Source organism: Cydia pomonella, chromosome 22 (genome assembly GCF_033807575.1).
Source record: "Cydia pomonella isolate Wapato2018A chromosome 22, ilCydPomo1, whole genome shotgun sequence".
Taxonomy (NCBI): domain Eukaryota; kingdom Metazoa; phylum Arthropoda; class Insecta; order Lepidoptera; family Tortricidae; genus Cydia; species Cydia pomonella.
In genome coordinates, this window is record NC_084724.1 from 10,427,609 (window position 1) to 10,446,010 (window position 18,402).

Consider the following 18,402-nt stretch of genomic DNA (forward strand, 5'->3'; position numbering starts at 1 on the left):
TGTTACCTACTTACTTATGTCCTTTTTTTTGTTTGTTACATGTATATTTCTTTGTAGTGCACAATAAAGTATTTTATTATTATTCCCTTTATTTATTTTTGGTCTTAGGCTAGGTCATTTATAATATGAATATAAAAGTAAAATATAAAAACACTTACAAAACAATACAAAAAATATATAAACACATTATAAAAAACCTAACCTAGGGTGCCGCCAGCAGCGGGGCAGGGCCCAAGTTGCCGGTGGTCAGGGCCGCAGAGAGAGGAACCGGCGGACTATCCGCGCCGTGTTCAAGATCACCGCCTTCTGCATCTGACCCTTGATCCAACCACCTAGCGAGAGTCTCTCAAGGTGTTGGTCGAGACTCTTCGCTATGAGACCATTCGTTGAAACGACTATCGGGACAATGATCGTCGAATCAACATCCCACATGGCGGTTATCTCGTGAGCCAAGTCTAGGTACTTACTGGACTTGTCCTTCTCGGCTTTCACGAGATTCTCATCATGGGGGATGGTGATGTCGATGAGCACGGCCCGGCGTTGCGATCGATCTATTATCACGATGTCAGACTTATTGGCTACAATAGTCCTGTCAGTAATAATAGATCGATCCCAATAGAGCGTGGCACGACCATTTTCGAGAACTGGCGCAGGTGAGTACTTGTAGTACGGTACTTCGCGGTCCACAAGGCCGTATAGAAGAGCAAGTTGCTGGTGACTAATCCTGGCTACGAGATTATGTCTGTGCAAGTACTCGCCGTTAGCAAGATGAGAACAACCGGAAATGATATATATTATTATTATGTCTGTCTTTTACAAATTCTCGGGACCATGGGGTCCCGGACATTTGGAAGGCGTGCGTGGGGCCGAAGCCAACACGTAGAGGCCCCTTGTAATAAGACAATTTACTCTAAATGTAACGTGACACCAACCGACGATTATCCCTGTTCACACTATAGCAATGCATCCAAGGACAAGCCCCGGTTAGTGTAGGACTATTGTAAAAAAAAAGGGTACCAAAATAATTTTTTATTGATGAGTGCAATCTGAAAACGTGCGAAATTTGGCACTAAATTATAGATGGAATTCAACCTGTTGTGAGACATACGGCCCGATTCGAAGAATGAAATACGGTAACTATAAGTTCTGGTTTAGATAAATTCTCGTTTAGATATCGTTTGTATGTCGTATAATTGACAGAAGCAGCTCGATTCGGGCAACCAATGTCACTTTGACGTTAGAAATATCGTAGATAGATCTTCTTGGGATCACAGCGGAATCGAAATGAACGTCAATTTTGACATGTCGTTTACCTATCGATCTTTTAAAGATCTTTCCAAGATCTTAAACGTGTCTTAATCATTCTTGGAATCGGACCGATACTGACATTAACGCGAAGCGCGGCCATAGTAAACACTACTCGCACTATTAGTGTTTGCAAAAGGAGACCTATGTTCTCCGAAACATGTCGCGCGAGTGATTAAATACACGAGTTAAGCCTTAAAATTTGCTGAAAATTATAGATCCTTAATAACAGTGCCTTAGGTATAACAAAAGTATTATTTAAAGATCAGGTTTATTATTTAAGACGACTATTAAAGGGTGGCTACTGGCTAGAACGAAACAGGTGAAAAAACAACCGGACAAGTGCGAGTCGGACTCGCCCACCGAGGGTTCCGTATTTTTTAGTATTTGTTGTTATAGCGGCAACAGAAATACATTGTCTGTGAAAATTTCAACTGTCTAGCTATCACGGTTCATGAGATACAGCCTGGTGACAGACGGACGGATGGACGGACAGACAGACGGACAGCGGAGTCTTAGTAATAGGGTCCCGTTTTACCCTTTGGGTACGGAACCTTCTCTTCCTCCTGCCCTTATCCCACGTTATGTGGGGTCGGCACAACATGTTTTTCTCTTCCATTCTCCTCTATCTTTCGTCACCTCAGCACTCATTCCTGTCTTTCTCATATCCTCTCTCACACAATCCATCCATCGTTTTTTGGGTCTACCATCCGCTCTCCGTCCATCAACATTCATTCCTAACATTCTTTTTCCTATATACTATTTGCAGGATTCGATCTACGAATACCTATTTCCATTTTAGAGATGGTAATATTCAAATAGCCACTTAACTCTCATGAATATAAAGTAATATGGTGAGATAAATAAAAACATGTAAATTATCTTTGACTTTAAAACGAGCTACACACGTGTGCAGTAGCTGGCGAATAACTTGCATGTCAAGTAGTTTAGTGACTTGATCTGCATAGTATGTTTGAAGCGGAAATGTCATCTCATCATGATGATTCACACTGCCCTGTACAGAGTAAGGTCCGACCGAGATCTCGGTCTCGGTCTCGGTCTCGGCATTCTCGGCCAAAAATCGAGCCGTGATCTCGGTCTCGGCTCTCGGCCAAAATGGGCCGAGATTCTTGCCGAGACCGAGAATAAGCAATGAGTTATCGTTGGTGAATTTGAATTTTCCGCGCACGAGTGCTGGGATCTAAGCCACTCGTTGGTTGCATCGCACGGTTGGTGTGACGTTTTTTGTGATTTAAATTGGTTTCGTAGCCACATTTTAAGCCAATTACTTATCAAATACTAAGTGTTGGGATCGGATAAGCGCGGTTGCAAGTAATGACTTGTTCATTTGGTTTTTTTTTTCGTTTTGTGGTTGTTGTTATTAATGAATAAAGGAGTGTATATTGTTATCGGGATGTAACTTAGATTAACTTGTTGTGAGTGGAAGATGACACTGGATATTTTGATACTAAATATATTTGTGTCAACGGGAAAAAGCAAAGCAGTAGGTAAGTACAAAACGACACCTGTCGCGGATATTTTAGGTTACAATATAGAACTCTTTATTTTGATTATTGTTATTTTACCTCTTTTTGTGCACATCCGTACTGAAAAAACCGGTCACGCACCACGGTGTCGGACCACGCATAATGGAAGGTACCTTCATACAATACAAAAAAGCCGTACAAGCAAAAGTGCTTATGTTAGTGGCACTTTCGTCGTTTTAATAAGATCAGTTTTTTTTTATAACTCTTAAATGGCTTAACCGACCGTATTCAAAATAATTTACCTGAAAAATTATTTGCTTATTTAGAATTTTTTTAATGGTTTTGCTCTCCCGGTTCAAAAGTTAGAGGGCATCACACAATTTTTTTTTAAAGCGATTATTGTCAAAAGTATTTACTTAATCAAAAAACGTTTTTAGCAACCTTTCTGTATTTTTAAAGACCTATCTAATGATGAGCCACATGGTTTTTTTTTTACTGTTTGTTACATTTATACGGAGTATATATTTGAAAATATATTTTATATTTTTTTTTTTCGTAACATTATAAGCGACTTACATAATACATCTAGACCTACGTTCCAACTTTGGTTATAAAATATACCGTATAGTTTTTGAGTTAAATGGCTGTGACATGCGCACAGACCGACAGACATAAGGACATGACGTAACTACCCTAAAAATACTATTTAATAGCGCTACGAATTGATTATGATAACTTTTTCTGATAAATCGTCAAATTTCGATTATAAAAACAATTTTAGTGCAAAATTCGTATTTTTTCTCTATTTTATAAATTCTCGGTCTCGGTCTCGGTCTCGGCCGAGAATCCCATTGAATCTCGGTCTCGGTCTCGGTCTCGGCCGAGACAAAAAAAGCGTTCTCGGTCGGACCTTAGTACAGAGTCTAGGCTACCTACCTAACCCACTCTATAATTATGTATTTAATTTAAATACCCCTTGACATAACAAAAATACCCCGACAAATAACACTTTCGATCAAAAAAGCTTTAGAATCGGTTTATTCGTTGAAGAGAAAGACACATGCCACAGAAAGACCCACATTAATTTTATCCTCTATCTGCCCACGAATCAAAACATGCCGAGACTATTCAATTTTCATTTGTTAAATTGAAGGTTCAGAATTAAATGGAACGAGAGAGCTTTTTATAGTCCTCTGGGCAGCTAGTGGTTGAAACACCTCGCTTTATCTGTCAGAAGTTAAATTTTAAATAAAATATTATTCAATTCAATTTTAATTTTTAATTTATATTCCATTATATTACCCAAATTTTATGAATATAATTGTAATTTTATCAGTTTTATATGTATATTTACTACTGACATTTATGAATTCATTTTAATGACATGTTTTTATGCCGTATTAATTTACAACTCATGATGCTGGTCAAAGTTTTAAATTCAATGTTAATAGAAAATTCATTATATTTTATCAAAGCATGGCTTACCATATTGTCTTGTGTGTATTATCCTAGCCCTAAGTATACTGTTTTGCTTGGTACTTGGTAGGTTTTGTGAACTTATATTCAGTAACATTAGTATTTAAGTTTTGTTACTAACACATATGAGTTTTGCCTGAATTAAATGATTATTTAATTTAACCTTTGGCATGTTTCATATATATTCAACTAAATTCAACCTAAACATTAAATTGCTAAATAAATGGCAAATTTTTACAGGCTCATATGAAATGTTAAATAACGTATAAGGTAGAAGTACTAGTGCTCGACGCTGCACAAGTACTCGACATGGGCACCTTCTGCAAAGTGACAAGGATTAAGTTCGAATACAGAAAAATCTTCGTTGTTCAAATTTAACCTATATTTCCATGAAATAAAGTGCCCATGTCGGTGACTAGTGCAGCGTCGAGCACTAGTACTACTACCTTATTGTTATTTTTGTATAATTTATAATTCACAGTCAGATATTCCCATCAAGCGTCACTGCACTGTGCAGATTCAGTGGAATTTTCCGGCTATAGAATGAGCTCACACGAGAAAACAGTACTTCAACATAGGAGTGAGTTTTCTAAAGGATCAGCAACTGGCATGTGACTTCCCTGCATCCGTAGATTCGAACACTTAAACATTAACTCATTTCACTTTACATAGTAGCCACTCAGGTTGTCATCACATATACAGCCTCATTCCTAAGCTCTTTAAGTCCCCACCTGTTGTTCAAGCTATTTTCACCCCTCTACCCTAAGCAATAAAGTCCAGGACATCAAGTCACCCACCAGACACCCTGTCGTTTAATGAGGCTCTTGTGTGGTAATGAAGCTTCCTGGTGGGTCCGAAAACATTTACAAACCAATAGGGGAAACCAGAATAGCAGATCTCCGCATAATTTATATGGGTGTCAGGGCGAGATGTCTTGGGCGGAGGTCCTAGTGATTGAAATTTGAAATGCTTTATGAATGTAGACTGAGTGGGTGGAACGCTCAGCTGGATGATTGAATTTGTCTCCCTTGCAATGCCTAATACGACACACGTCGACGGAGCTGCTTTTTCGCGTAAGAAATAAATTTCTGGTTTATTTTATAGGATAATATAGGAGGCAAACAAGTAGACGAATCAATTACCGTCGCCCATGGACACCGGAGGTTGCAAGTTTGTTGCCAGCCTTAAAGATGGGAGTGAATCAAACACATTTTAGTAAAAGGTTACTTCTGTGGACATTATAATAAAATTTAACGGCTCTGGTACATTTACCAAAAACTGTATCTCATGAACCGTGATAGCTAGACAGTTGAAATTTTCACAGATGATGTATATCTGTTGCCGCTATAACAACAAATACTTAAAAGTGCAAAACCCTCGGTGGGCGAGTCCGACTCGCACTTGTCCGATTTTTTTTCTTATTTGAGTCTCAAGTACTGAAAAAATGTGTCCGGCCTGTAAAGCTGCCGCGTAAAAATGAGCTTTAGATTCCCTTAAATTTGCAATGTCTACAGGAAAGAGGCTTACGAGATTTCTATAAAATGTGTATGACCTGAGTACGCTTTTTTCTTGAAGGTTAGAGGGTCGTGTCGTGTCGGTGCGGAAATACCGCGGATAACAATTCAATCCATAGTTTAACTGGTTGTATCGTAAAGGAGCCCGGGTCTCCTTGTAGCAATGTAAACCTAAGAATTAGCGCAGGTTTTTACGAAAGCGACAACCCAGATAGGAATCGGATCTTATTGGGATCAGAGGGCCTACTGCGAACACTGAAGTTCGCAAATTGCGGGAATCTTTCTCTGACACTCTAATTACGCTTTAATTGGAGTAAAAGAAAAAAATCCCGCAATTTGCGATTTTCGGTGTTCGCGGTAGGCCTTCAGTTCGGTTTCTCTGCGATGACAACGTTGGGTCAGGATGTCAGAGAGCCTACCGCGAACCACGTTCGACGTGTTGCCTCTCTGTCGCACTTGTAAATTCGTACGTAAGTGTGACAGGGAGGCAACCCGTCGAACGTGGTTCGCGGTAGGCCCTCTGGTTTTATACGTCGAATATGCGTCGAAGTATAACTTTGTACATTTTATTTGAGAACATAACAAATTAAGTTGGAGACAAGACAGTAACTTATGCCGTCAATATATCACATTCAATACATACAATAATGTGTACTAATAGGTAAGAAGTCACAGTCACCTACACAATAACAAAGTACATATATAAAGTACTATGTAGGTATTTGTACTTTGTACACATGTTAAGTACGCCATTGCTACGCTCTTAATGAAGATTAGAACTTATTTTCTTGGCAACAGAGTTCACAAATGGTCATCGCTGGTATCGCACGGGGAATGATAAAAATGCAATTTTCCTTACAAGGTGCAGGCTCTACGGCAATGTTAGCGGAACTCCATACATAGGCAATAATTATAATCTACATTTTGTTCTACATTAATTGTAGCACAATCGGAATAGGACCAACCTCGAAATCTCTGGAACAGTCCTCCAATTTGGTTTGTATATAAATTAAAGGCCCTTTTTTCATGCATACCTACACTATTTGACATTTGGGAACGTCGAGGAATCCCAGCCATTTTGGAAAATGTGTACCATCCTCGAGAAATTCATGCTTTACTCTAAATGTACCAATCAAGAGGGCCTTTACCAGTTGGTGTGGCGAAAATAATTTTGACCCACTGCTAAGCCAGCCGTGGTAAGGCTACATCGTGGTTGTATCATAGACTTTCAATCAACCTGCACGCCCAACAATCTAACCTATTTAGAGCCTTTATTTTCAAATTACAACTTGATTTGACACATCATTGCATCTCACGTGCACCACTATAAAAGAACGAGCGCGTTGCACGTAGAGTAAATATCAAATCTAGATCATGCCTTAACGTCGGAATGCTGCAAGGCCGTGGCATTCTTTGTGTCGATAGAGACATGCTAACACAATAGCATATTTGTACTGAATGCTCGAAGATAATCACTAGTATTAGCATATTGATTTTTATTCAAATTGAAGATAGATAAGCTCTGTGTCATAGACTAACGATAACGCGTTGTACAGTGAATATGTCAACGGCATATCACCCTTAAAAACTACGTTATTTTAATATTATGTATGAATTCACTTGCAGATTTAATTAAATTATGATCTAACCAAAATTGAAATGATGTATAAGTTAACGGCAGCAATCATGGGACATTTAAGAGAAAATTTGGAGTATTTTCGGTATTTCACCGACATCTGTAAAATTTCTACCGCTTTATGCTTTAAAAGTTGAATGTTCAATTCGTCCTTTATGTTTTCTATCTATTTAATGAAAGCTACTGCAATTGGTTTCAAAATTATTAACCAATTAAAACTACGGTTTTTTTGCTCCAGTCATGTGGTGTATGGCGCCATTAATTTTCAAATTAACAAATATCAATGAAAAATTTAACTTAAGCAGCTCTTTGGCTCTTGTTTATGGTAAAATGTAGCCAGCGATTAAAAACTGATGGTAAATACTTGTTTTACAGGATTTGTCTATACCATCCCATTACTGTACCCCTAGTGTAAATATTTTCGACAGCGAAACGTGACGTACGCGTTTGCGTTAAGTGTCATTTTGTATGAGATTTTTAACTTTTTCAAAACGTCCCGCTTGGCGCGCTGTTCAAAAACCCATACAAAATGAGACTTAACGCAAACGCGTACGTCACGTTTCGCTATCGACTAAATTTACACTAGGGGTACAGGTGCCTGTTCCATTATAGGGGTGTTTACATAGCATTTCTTTAATTTTGTCAATTGGTGGCAACAAAAAAATAAATGTTGATTCCTTGCCAATGCTAAAATTATGTGAATTCTTAATTAACTGAGAATGATATTTTATTTATAATAACAATATACATAATGGATACATACACCAGACGACCAGTTTGGCCTAGTGGGTAGTGACCCTGCCTACGAAGCCGATGGTCCCGGGTTCAAATCCTGGTAAGGGCATTTATTCGTGTGATGAGCATGGATGTTTGTTCCTGAGTCATGGGTGTTTTCTATGTATTTAAGTATTTATAAATATGTATATATTATATATATCGTTGTCTAAGTACCCTCAACTCAAGCCTTATTGAGCTTACTGCGGGACTTAGTCAATTTGTGTAATAATGTCCTATAATATTTATTTATTTCTTTATTTATTTTACATACAGAGGATTACTATAACTAGCTTAAATCTAAAATAGGCCCTTCAGGCATTGTACTAAGGATGCTGACGGCATTTCCTCGTTGTATCGCAATGCTGATACATTGTGCGAGGAAGCCACCAGCTCTTCGGTCACCGTTACGCCAACCAGATGTTTCGCGATTTCTGCAAAAAACTTATGCCCGCTGGGAACCCATGGACCCTTGAATTTTCTTAACAATTAAGGTTGAAAATAGGACTTTGAAATTTTAGACAAATTCTTCAAATATGCAAAATTGCGGAAGCATATTTTGGAATTTCTAACTTGTGCTTAAAATTTTTGACGAATTTTACGTGAACGAAATCAAAGTCGTAAGCTATTAGGGTTCCGTACCCAAAGGGTCAAACGGGACCCTATTACTGAGACTTCGCTGTCCGTCCGTCCGTCTGTCCGTCTGTCACCAGGCTGTATCTCATGAACCGTGACAGCTAGACAGTTGAAATTTTCACAGATGATGTATTTCTGATCTATAACAAAAAATACTAAAAACTGAATTAAATAAATATTTAAGGGGGCCTCCCATACAACAAACATAATTTTTTTGCCGTTTTTATAAATAATGGTACGGAACCCTTCGTGCGCGAGTCCGACTCGCAGTTGCCCGGTTTTTGTAGTATGTATCATATAATTAACTTTAGCCAGTAACATATTTTTTTTTTTTTATACTACGTCGGTGGCAAACAAGCATACGGCCTGCCTGATGGTAAGCAGTATCCGTAGCCTATGTACGCCTGCAACTCCAGAGGAGTTACATGCGCGTTGCCGACCCTAACCCCCTCCCACCCTCGTTGAGCTCTGGCAACCTTACTCACCGGCAGGAACACAACACTATGAGTAGGGTCTAGTGTTATTTGGCTGCGATTTTCTGTAAGGTGTAAGTAACATAATTAATATGCCGTAATATATGTAGACATAGACGGAGGTATTATCTTTGTAAGGCGACACTTGACGTGACCGCACGCACTGACCTTGTCATGCGGTCTACTGTACTTAATAATAATAAATTAATCAATTACTATGGTGTATGAAGTTGAGAATACAATTCTTAAAATATTGGCGATTGTAAATAGGATCTAATATTTTTAAGCATAAGTCCACCATAAAATATTTATTTCTAATGTAACCTCTAAAGGTACCTAAATATGCTTGGTAGGCGTTTTACGTGGACGTGTGGAAACCGGGGTGACTTTGAAATTAAGGGGTGACTTTGAAATTCCAGTGTTTACGCTATAATATATTTATTTTATGTTTGTAAGCCTTCTTGAGCTAACCGTGGGACTAATTAGTCAATTTGCGTACGAATGTCAGAATAATATTTATTTATTTTATTTAGTCTAAGAAAATTTATAACTAATACGAGAACTATAAATTACATATACGAGTATAATACCTGAAATAGTTCAATTCAATTTATTTATTTATTTATATGCGAGATTTTTGCTAGTAGGCAATACGAAATTCATAATAAACTTGTTACACGAATAGTTAGCGAAAATAATGCAAAACGCTAATTTAGTGGCCGTTCCAAACCTATCAAGTAATCCCAAATTTTCCCAAATTCAACCCATATTACGGTATCGATAAGTCGTGGGTGAAGGATATCATTTACAGAAGCTTTTAAAACTGTCATCTGGAAGTGTCACCAGAATCACGACCTAATTGACCTTGTCAAACCTAAGTTAGTCACCGGACGTGATCTAGTCACAGTTCAAGGGCATCGTGAAATCTTCGCTGGTCTCAGGTGTTAAAGTGTTAAATAATAGTGGACTGTAGATTAAGGCTGGTTTAATTTCCAAATTACAAGAAAAAAAACCGGATTAGTGCGAGTTGAACTCGCCCACCGAGGGTTCTGTACTTTTCAGTATTTGTTGTAATAGCGGCAACAGAAATACATCATCTGTGAAAATGTCAACTGTCTAACTATCACGGTTCAAGAGATTACAGCCTGGTGACAGATGGACAGACAGACAGACGGACAACGAAGTCTAAGTTCGCCTTTGTACACATTTACTGTATTCTTTCTATGTTTTGTACTTGTTTTGTGCAATAAAGTGTTTACTATTAGGTTCTACTACTTAGTAATAGGGTCCCGTTTTACCCTTTGGGTACGGAACCCGTGGGAAAGTGATTAGTCGTTGGGGATCAAGATAACAACCGGTAAGTTTTTTGAAAAGCAATATGAACTGTCAGAGTTTTGAATATAACATTGCCATAGGTAAATTTTAACATAGAGACATTGAATGACGATTGAATTTATACATTTAATTGAATATTTTGATTAAAAAATATGCAATTTGAATTTAATTAATTATAACAATATTTTGATACATGAAATTGAATTTTAAATGAAATTATGAAATTGATTTTTGATTACAAACACTACTTAATAACGAATAAGGGATACATTATTAGTCCATTTATGAACGATTCGTAACAGGCATAGGGGTTAACACACATGTGACAATGTTAACATGATTTAGTACTGTTTTGTTAGTATTTGATTCACACTTAGCAACAAAAACTAATATCAGTGACTACTATGGTCGCGTTTTTATCGCCTGTCACATGCCACGTTCTAACAAATATGAAAGTGCGAAAGTGACGCACGACATGATTGGTGATAAAAACGCGACCGTGCTGCCGCCGCAAATATATATATTATTATTATTATTTCATTTATTTATCCTATTTTCTTAGGTTAGGCTTTTTACAATATGTATTATAAAAAAGTAAAATATAAAAACACAAAACAATACAATAGTATTTTATGCAACAGTTGTATAAGAAGGGTCAAAAAAGGCGAGTGGCGTGAGTTACAATGTGAGCCGGAGCCGAAGGCGTAGGCGAACATTGTAAAGGAATACGCCACGAGAATTTTTTGACCTACTTATACAACGTTGCATACAATATTTTTCCTACGAGTCAACAAAAATAAATCTTAATTTAGGTAAATAAATTACAGCAAAAGTATATAGCCAAGACGCGCGAGCATACCTTGTGACGCGCCCGGCCCGCCCCGGGCCGCGGCCGGCCGGTCGGCGACACCTCGTAACTCATGAGGCCCTGGTACTTGCTAAATTAATTTTTTGGACAGTTTTTTCTCAATTTTGGCCACCGTAGCCTACGGAGACTAACAAGCAACGCTAAGCGGTCTTCGTAGTCTATGGGTGTTGCTATATTACGGGTGTCACATGCGTGTTTCTGACTTATGAAGTAATTATTTTTACTATGCAACCAAATTAATATTTTGTAAGTTGGCAGCAATGCACTTAGTTTAAAACTGTATTCGTTTTGGTTTTGTCAGGTTGGTAGCTATTAATCGCAGTAACATTATAGCTTATAAAAGCACAAGAGCTTTTATGAGGAATAGACAATATAGACTTTTCTTGAAATCTTTTATGTATGTTCTTATATTCGTGTTAATGAATGCATAAATGACAGATAACAGTAGATGAGTAGGAAAAAGATATAAACACATTAAAAAACCTAACCCAGGGTGTCGTCAGCAGCGGGGCAGGGCCGAAGCTGCCGGTGCGGTGGTCAGGGCACTATCCGCGCCGTGTCCAAGACCTTCTGCATTATTATTATTTGTATGTCTTCCCCATCACGTATCAATGGTATTCCGGACCTTTGGGAGGAGTGCGCGGAGCCGAAGCCACCACGTAGAGTCCCTTTTGATAGGTGAAGTGTAAGGGGTACACCGAGCGGATGCTGCCCTTGCCCGCGCCATGGGAAGCACGCTGAGGCAGCACCCGCCAGGGTGTAAGGACTATTGAGATTTGATGGAATCTAAAATGAACTAGGTTATGGTGAAAGCAATGGACTAAGTACTGGTATAAAAAACTAGCTCTATGGTAATATCGGTCTACAACTCACTCGGCATATAGATAGATATATGTTATTCACATGTTCATGCCAAGTTTCATGTTATTTCAGTAGGTAGGTCGTTTTAAAATAGAAGCGCTGGTGGCCTAGCGGTAAGAGCGTGCGACTTGCAATCCGGAGGTCGCGGGTTCAAAGTGTTCAAACCCCGGCTCGTACCAATGAGTTTTTCGGAACTTATGTACGATATCATTTGATATTTACCAGTCGCTTTTCGGTGAAGGAAAACATCGTGAGGAAACCGGACTAATCCCAACAAGGCCTAGTTTACCCTCTGGGTTGGGAGGTCAGATGGCAGTCGCTTTCGTAAAAACGAGTGCCTACGCCAAATCTTGCGATTAGTTGTCAAGCGGACCCCAGGCTCCCTTGAGCCGTGGCAAAATGCCGGGACAACGCGAGGAAGAAGATGTCGTTTTAAAATGAGAGCGTAGTAGTATAGTCAAGTTAACGAAAAGTATGGAAGTAAGTCGTGTAGTCGTGCTTTTTTTGGATTCGTTAGATGGCGCAACTAGATTATTTCCCCCGAGTTGCACCGTTTCTATTATGTACGGAAGACCGTTAAATTTTAGGTATAAACTATAAAGTGCCGTAATTTTGGAGTAAATTAAAAGCTATTGGGTTCAAGCTAAGTAGTGTATAGAGAACACCTTGGTGCATAGTATATCTTAATTAAAAAGATGTGCAATGTATGATACCCTAAAAAAATTTTTTTTTTCGATTGCGGCTCGAGGATAAGTCAGTCGGTTGGTGCAATCTCAAGTTAAGCTTTTTAAAGCATTATAAACATTCAGTTAACTTTGCACGCCTGGGCAAATTATGGAACATGTATTTTTAATTATTTTGTACATTGTGCTTCGGGGGAAATTAAGAGAGACGTGAAAATTTTAAAAACGGTACTTATCTAAAGACACTACATTTGCACTAAATAAAAAATAGATTTTTTTTACCGGAAGTTTGTCAAAAAGTAAATAGAATTAATCGCAACAAACTGCAAGCGAAGGTGGTTGCCGCACATGGCGCGGGTCGCGCGGGGCGGGGAGATAGCGCAGCGCGCAGCTAGGGTTTGCAATATCCGACAATTTTTCGGATCCGGATACATAGAAATAGGATATCAAGAACGACTGTCAAACTTCAAAAGTGCGACCAAAAATGAAATGCAAGTTTGTGCGTAAATTGTGTATGTGAGATCAAAAATAGTGATGTCATGTTACAACATATTAATAATCTATCGGTGTTTGACCGCTTTATCGACTACTTATTCAAATGTGTTTGATTGTATAAAAAAATGTTATACGAGTAGGTATGAAGGCGCTTCCCTTAGGGTCATATAGGGCCCAAAAGGTGCCTTTGATGAAACCAGCACCATATTTTAGTATGTTGTTAAGTATGTTATTTTGACAAAAAAACCATCGGGAGACAGTTTCTAACGTGGTTAAGTCACCAGTTATGACGTCATCAAAATGGCCGGTGCCGTGTTCAGAATATTGCGTATACCACAGAAAGTATATCACATGTAAGCTTGTGTGGGGTGTCATAAAAAGCAAAATTAAATGCGCTACAATATCGTTTATACATTTGACCTTGTAAGTACCATAGTTTGCGAGAAATTTTAAGTTTTATTTAAATTTTCGCGAAAAAAAATCCGTTTTTTGTTTTCATCAACTTTACTAGTATTTTTACAGGAAAACATTGTATCAAGATATGAATGCTACATTAGTAAGCTATTAAACTCCATTAAAATTTTGAAAATCGGTTTATAAACAAGCAAATTACATTATTTTTGTTCCATACCGGATGACACCACCAAGAGTCGGATGGCTGTTTCCATACAATATGCAAGGCAAATGATGTTTAAGTAAAGGTAACTTGCTGAACGATATTTATAGTAAAGTAATATTTTCGATAAAAGTATTATTATCAAAATTAAGAATACTGAGATCGTTTTATTGTAATTTACTCCGGATCTAGCTAATTAAAGTTACACACTAATTAAACAAATTTTTTTTTACGTGTTTTTTTGTCCCAGAGCATGCACCTTCGCATGCGCAAAGCATAGTGTATTTAAATCCGTGTTTTACTCACCCACACCCCTGTACAGCGTTCTTTGCACTTGCAAGACAATAGCTCCTTGCAGCTGAGACTAGCATCAGGAAGGGTTTTCTACAAAGAGGTGTACGCTGGTCTATCATTTTTCTTTCGCCAAGCCTACTTGCAAGAATCTAGCATTTGTGGGTCGCTATTTAGGTAAATTGGTCCCAATGTGGGTCTGTTAAGCCCTTTTTATATGCTGTAAGAGAGCATCCTGTTGAAGGAATATACTCGATCGCTCTGTTTTTAGGGTTCCGTAGCCAAATAGCAAAAAACGGAACCCTTATAGATTCGTCATGTCCGTCTGTCTGTCCGATTATTTCCTAAACAAGATCCTCCTCGCAGTATTTACATTACCTATTTGTGTTACTACTGGGTGTCACTACTATATGTAGGGTTTGCAATTAGAATATTGTGATATTCTAATTATTCGAATATCCACCAAAATAAATATCCGAATAAACGGATTTAGATACACAGAAATAACGTTTTTAACTATGTTTTAATACAATGATATTATCCCAACCAATTTTAAATGATTACTTGATTATTATAATACCTACATTATGTTATCTCTAAAACCGTACTTAATAAGGAGGGTTTATATCTGGATTAGCTGGTGCATAGTTGGAAATACATCCAATGCCTCACCTCGTGTTCATTCGTCATGAAATACTAACTATGAAAGCAATACTTACTTACTTCACTGAATCAGTGACCCAAAAAGAATCTTGGCCTTTGACACAAGTACAACGTCACTCTGCTCTATTCTGCACCACTCCACGCTAGTTGGATACTCCGAGGGCGTTTTAGGGCTACATCGCTCCTATCTTCTCACAGCCCGATTCTCTCCCGTTCACTCCAAGTGACCAAGTCTGCGAAGTCGTGCGGCTATAATCTCGCTAATTATATTGGGTGCCGCAACTAGCTACTTTAGCTCCCTATTTTTCCTACGCTTTCATCTTCTCTATCTTCATCTCTGATAGGTCCCAGAATATTCCGCCAGAATTTCGTCTTCTTAACTAAGAACTTGTTCTTTTTTTTCTGATTCAGAGTCCAAGTGTAATACTTAGCGATGCCATTCATCAAAATCTAATTATTGTCTTATAGACTTGAATCATGGACAGTCTACTGATCAGCTTGGATACTAGAACTCGGTGAAGCGCTGCTGAGCATCTTAGGGCATTTTGGATTCGAACATCTATCTCCTCTTCCCGATTACTTTAGGTAGGTCTTTTCTTTTCGATCTGCGGTGGCAGCATGGTTCTATTTTTATCACTTGTCACTATGCCCTTCATGACAAATGATAAAGAGCCGACCATCTTAGCCCTATTCATTTGGAGATATTCTAGTGGTTGATTATCAGACCAATTTTCTCTCCTTCCTACTCTACTATCCTAGCCTTGGCCTCCAGGTCGCTTTTGTTTTGAGCCTATAGCCCCAAGTCATCAGGATATCCAATGATCTAATGTTTGCATTAAGCAACATTCGCATTCATTGTATAAAGTTACTGCGTGACATGATGTACTTATCAAAATTGATGTGCTGTTAGTATTTGAATTGCTTAAATATATGAAAATACTATATTTAAATGACAAAATTATTCATAAATTTCATTAGAAAATTGTTTCGGTTATAGGTCAATAAACATATTTAACGGATCCGTAATATCCGGATCTTATGACCCGCTAGATCCGGACCTTATAGTTGACGGATATCCGGATATTTCGGGTATCCGGATCTCAAACCCTACGCGCAGCGATTGTTCCGAGACAGTTTTGACGGGCAACGAGCACAATTCTTTCTTCTGACATTAAAACGGAACTATTGTTTTAAACAATCATTGAGTGAACTAAGTAGTCTAACGTTTTCGTAAGTATATGGAAAAACGCGATTTTTCGAATTTAACAAACATTGAGCGTACCTGTATTTAATTTGTTGACTGTCTGTCTGTATACTCAGAAACCTTTTACGAGAGGTATGGGCATTGTGAATGTCATCTCGCTCTGTGTGGTAGGGCACAGCACAGCGGATGTCATTCCAGATCTAGAGCAGAGCCCAACTGGGGAAGTACCTCCACCTTACAGAAAATCGCAGCCAAATAACACTAGACCCTACTCATAGTGTTGTGTTCCTGCCGGTGAGTAAGGTTGCCAGAGCTCAACGAGGGGCGGGAGGGGGTTAGGGTCGGCAACGCGCATGTAACTCCTCTGGAGTTGCAGGCGTACATAGGCTACGGATACTGCTTACCATCAGGCGGGCCGTATGCTTGTTTGCCACCGACGTAGTATAAAGAAAAAAATCATACTATTTTTGCAGTAGGTACATGCCACTACTCGTGCCTCAAGAGCCGTGCTTCGTCGGTGCATCTACGCGCGTTCCTTCTCTTGCCACTAATCACGCGCTTGTCGCTTCTGTGTATTTATTGCTCTACGTTTTTGGTACTTGATTACAAAACTGCATGTTCCGTATAAAAATGCCAATTTTTTATGGGGTGCGAATGTAAACAAAATCAAATGAATATGATTGCATCAATTTCCAATAGTATTAAAATTTCCCCCGAAGTACAACGACAGTAAAACATGAAAAACTACTTTCCGGGTGTCGCACCCTGGTGCGAATTTGACATTGGATTTAGATATTTTTTCTAATTATTTACTCAATTTGCACCGAGTACATTACTTTCCCCTGACCCGCAATGGCCAAAATAGATTTTTTTGTATGTTGTTTTTTTTTTACCTGTTCCGTAGCTTAAATTAACATAAATAACACGTGCGAATTTAGATATAAGTGTTGTAAAACGTACGCCAAATTGCACCGAGTACACCTTTTTTCTCTTCTTAGTTACAACCATTACATTATTTTCAGCCGATTTCACCCCTTTCCGGGGGGGTGAATTTAGTAACGATTGTATAAAGTTCGATTTTTAGCCCATACAAAACAATCCGTAGTGATTTTATTAGTCCTTAGAATTAGTTCCTGACTTTAGTGAAATTTGAGTTAATTTGACCGTACTATAGCTTCCGTTGTATGGAGCGGCTTTTGGCGTAGGCTTCGTTAGACTTTAACTTCCGGACGATCCTTCTTATATTCGAACTTAAAATGACATAAGATATGATAATTCTATTAATTTTTATGATATGTATCTATATATTTATGTACGTGTGTATTTATCAGTGGCGGATCGTTCAAAGAACTCGATTCCCACCGGCTTGTCTAATTTCACCCCTTTGAGTACTTTCACGGTCGGTTCATGGAGAAAAGGAAAGCAAAAACTAGCTCCGGGTTCCCTTCGAATATTTGTGACGCTCCACCACTGGTATTTATGTATGTATTTGTGTATGTTTGTGTAATATTAATTATGTATTTATAATTTTATATAATTTTGTGATATTTTTTTGTCATTTTACTCTGTATTCTGACCCTGCACCAACTAAGATCTTTCGGTTTGGCTCATGGTTGACTGGTAGAGAATGCCGTCTGGCATTAAGTCCGCCAATTGTACTCTTCATGTATTGTGCAATAAAGTTTAAATAAAATAAATAAATAAAACAGTTTTTTGGTTTCAGGTACGCATACAAGGAGAAAAACATCTTGTGAGAGATAATACAGGTACAATAACCCGCTTTTAGACTCCCCTGGAACCCTTAAGGATGACTCACGCTAAAACGGCCCGGACCCGGGCTTAGGCGCCCGACACTTTCACACACTGTTTTCTATAGACAGCATGATGTGATCATCCATACCGAGACCGAACCCGGACCAAGGACCATTCTAGCGTGCGTCATCCTTTATTGGCAACAAGCGGTACTTATTAATTATATGATAAAATCAATGTCCACAGCAGTGAAAACTTTATTTTACTTTAAAATCTGTGCATGACTCATTTGAAAGGTTTTCACGTCAACTACTCAGAAAAGCGCATTTTTTC

At 38.3% G+C, this 18,402-nt stretch overlaps 1 protein-coding gene across 3 annotated transcripts in view; it reads left to right on the plus strand.

Moving 5' to 3' along the window:
* The window catches only part of LOC133530277 (trichohyalin), a 141,123-nt gene that overhangs the window by 33,025 nt on the left and 89,696 nt on the right, over positions 1 to 18,402 (plus strand). Inside the window, exon 1 of one of the 3 annotated variants that reach the window (XM_061868155.1) lies at positions 18,027 to 18,083. The exons of the other annotated variants lie outside the window; for them this stretch is intronic. The gene's annotated coding sequence lies outside the window, so the exon portion shown is untranslated. Of the gene's footprint in view, positions 1 to 18,026; positions 18,084 to 18,402 lie in introns of those variants that run through there. 3 annotated transcript variants of the gene reach the window in all.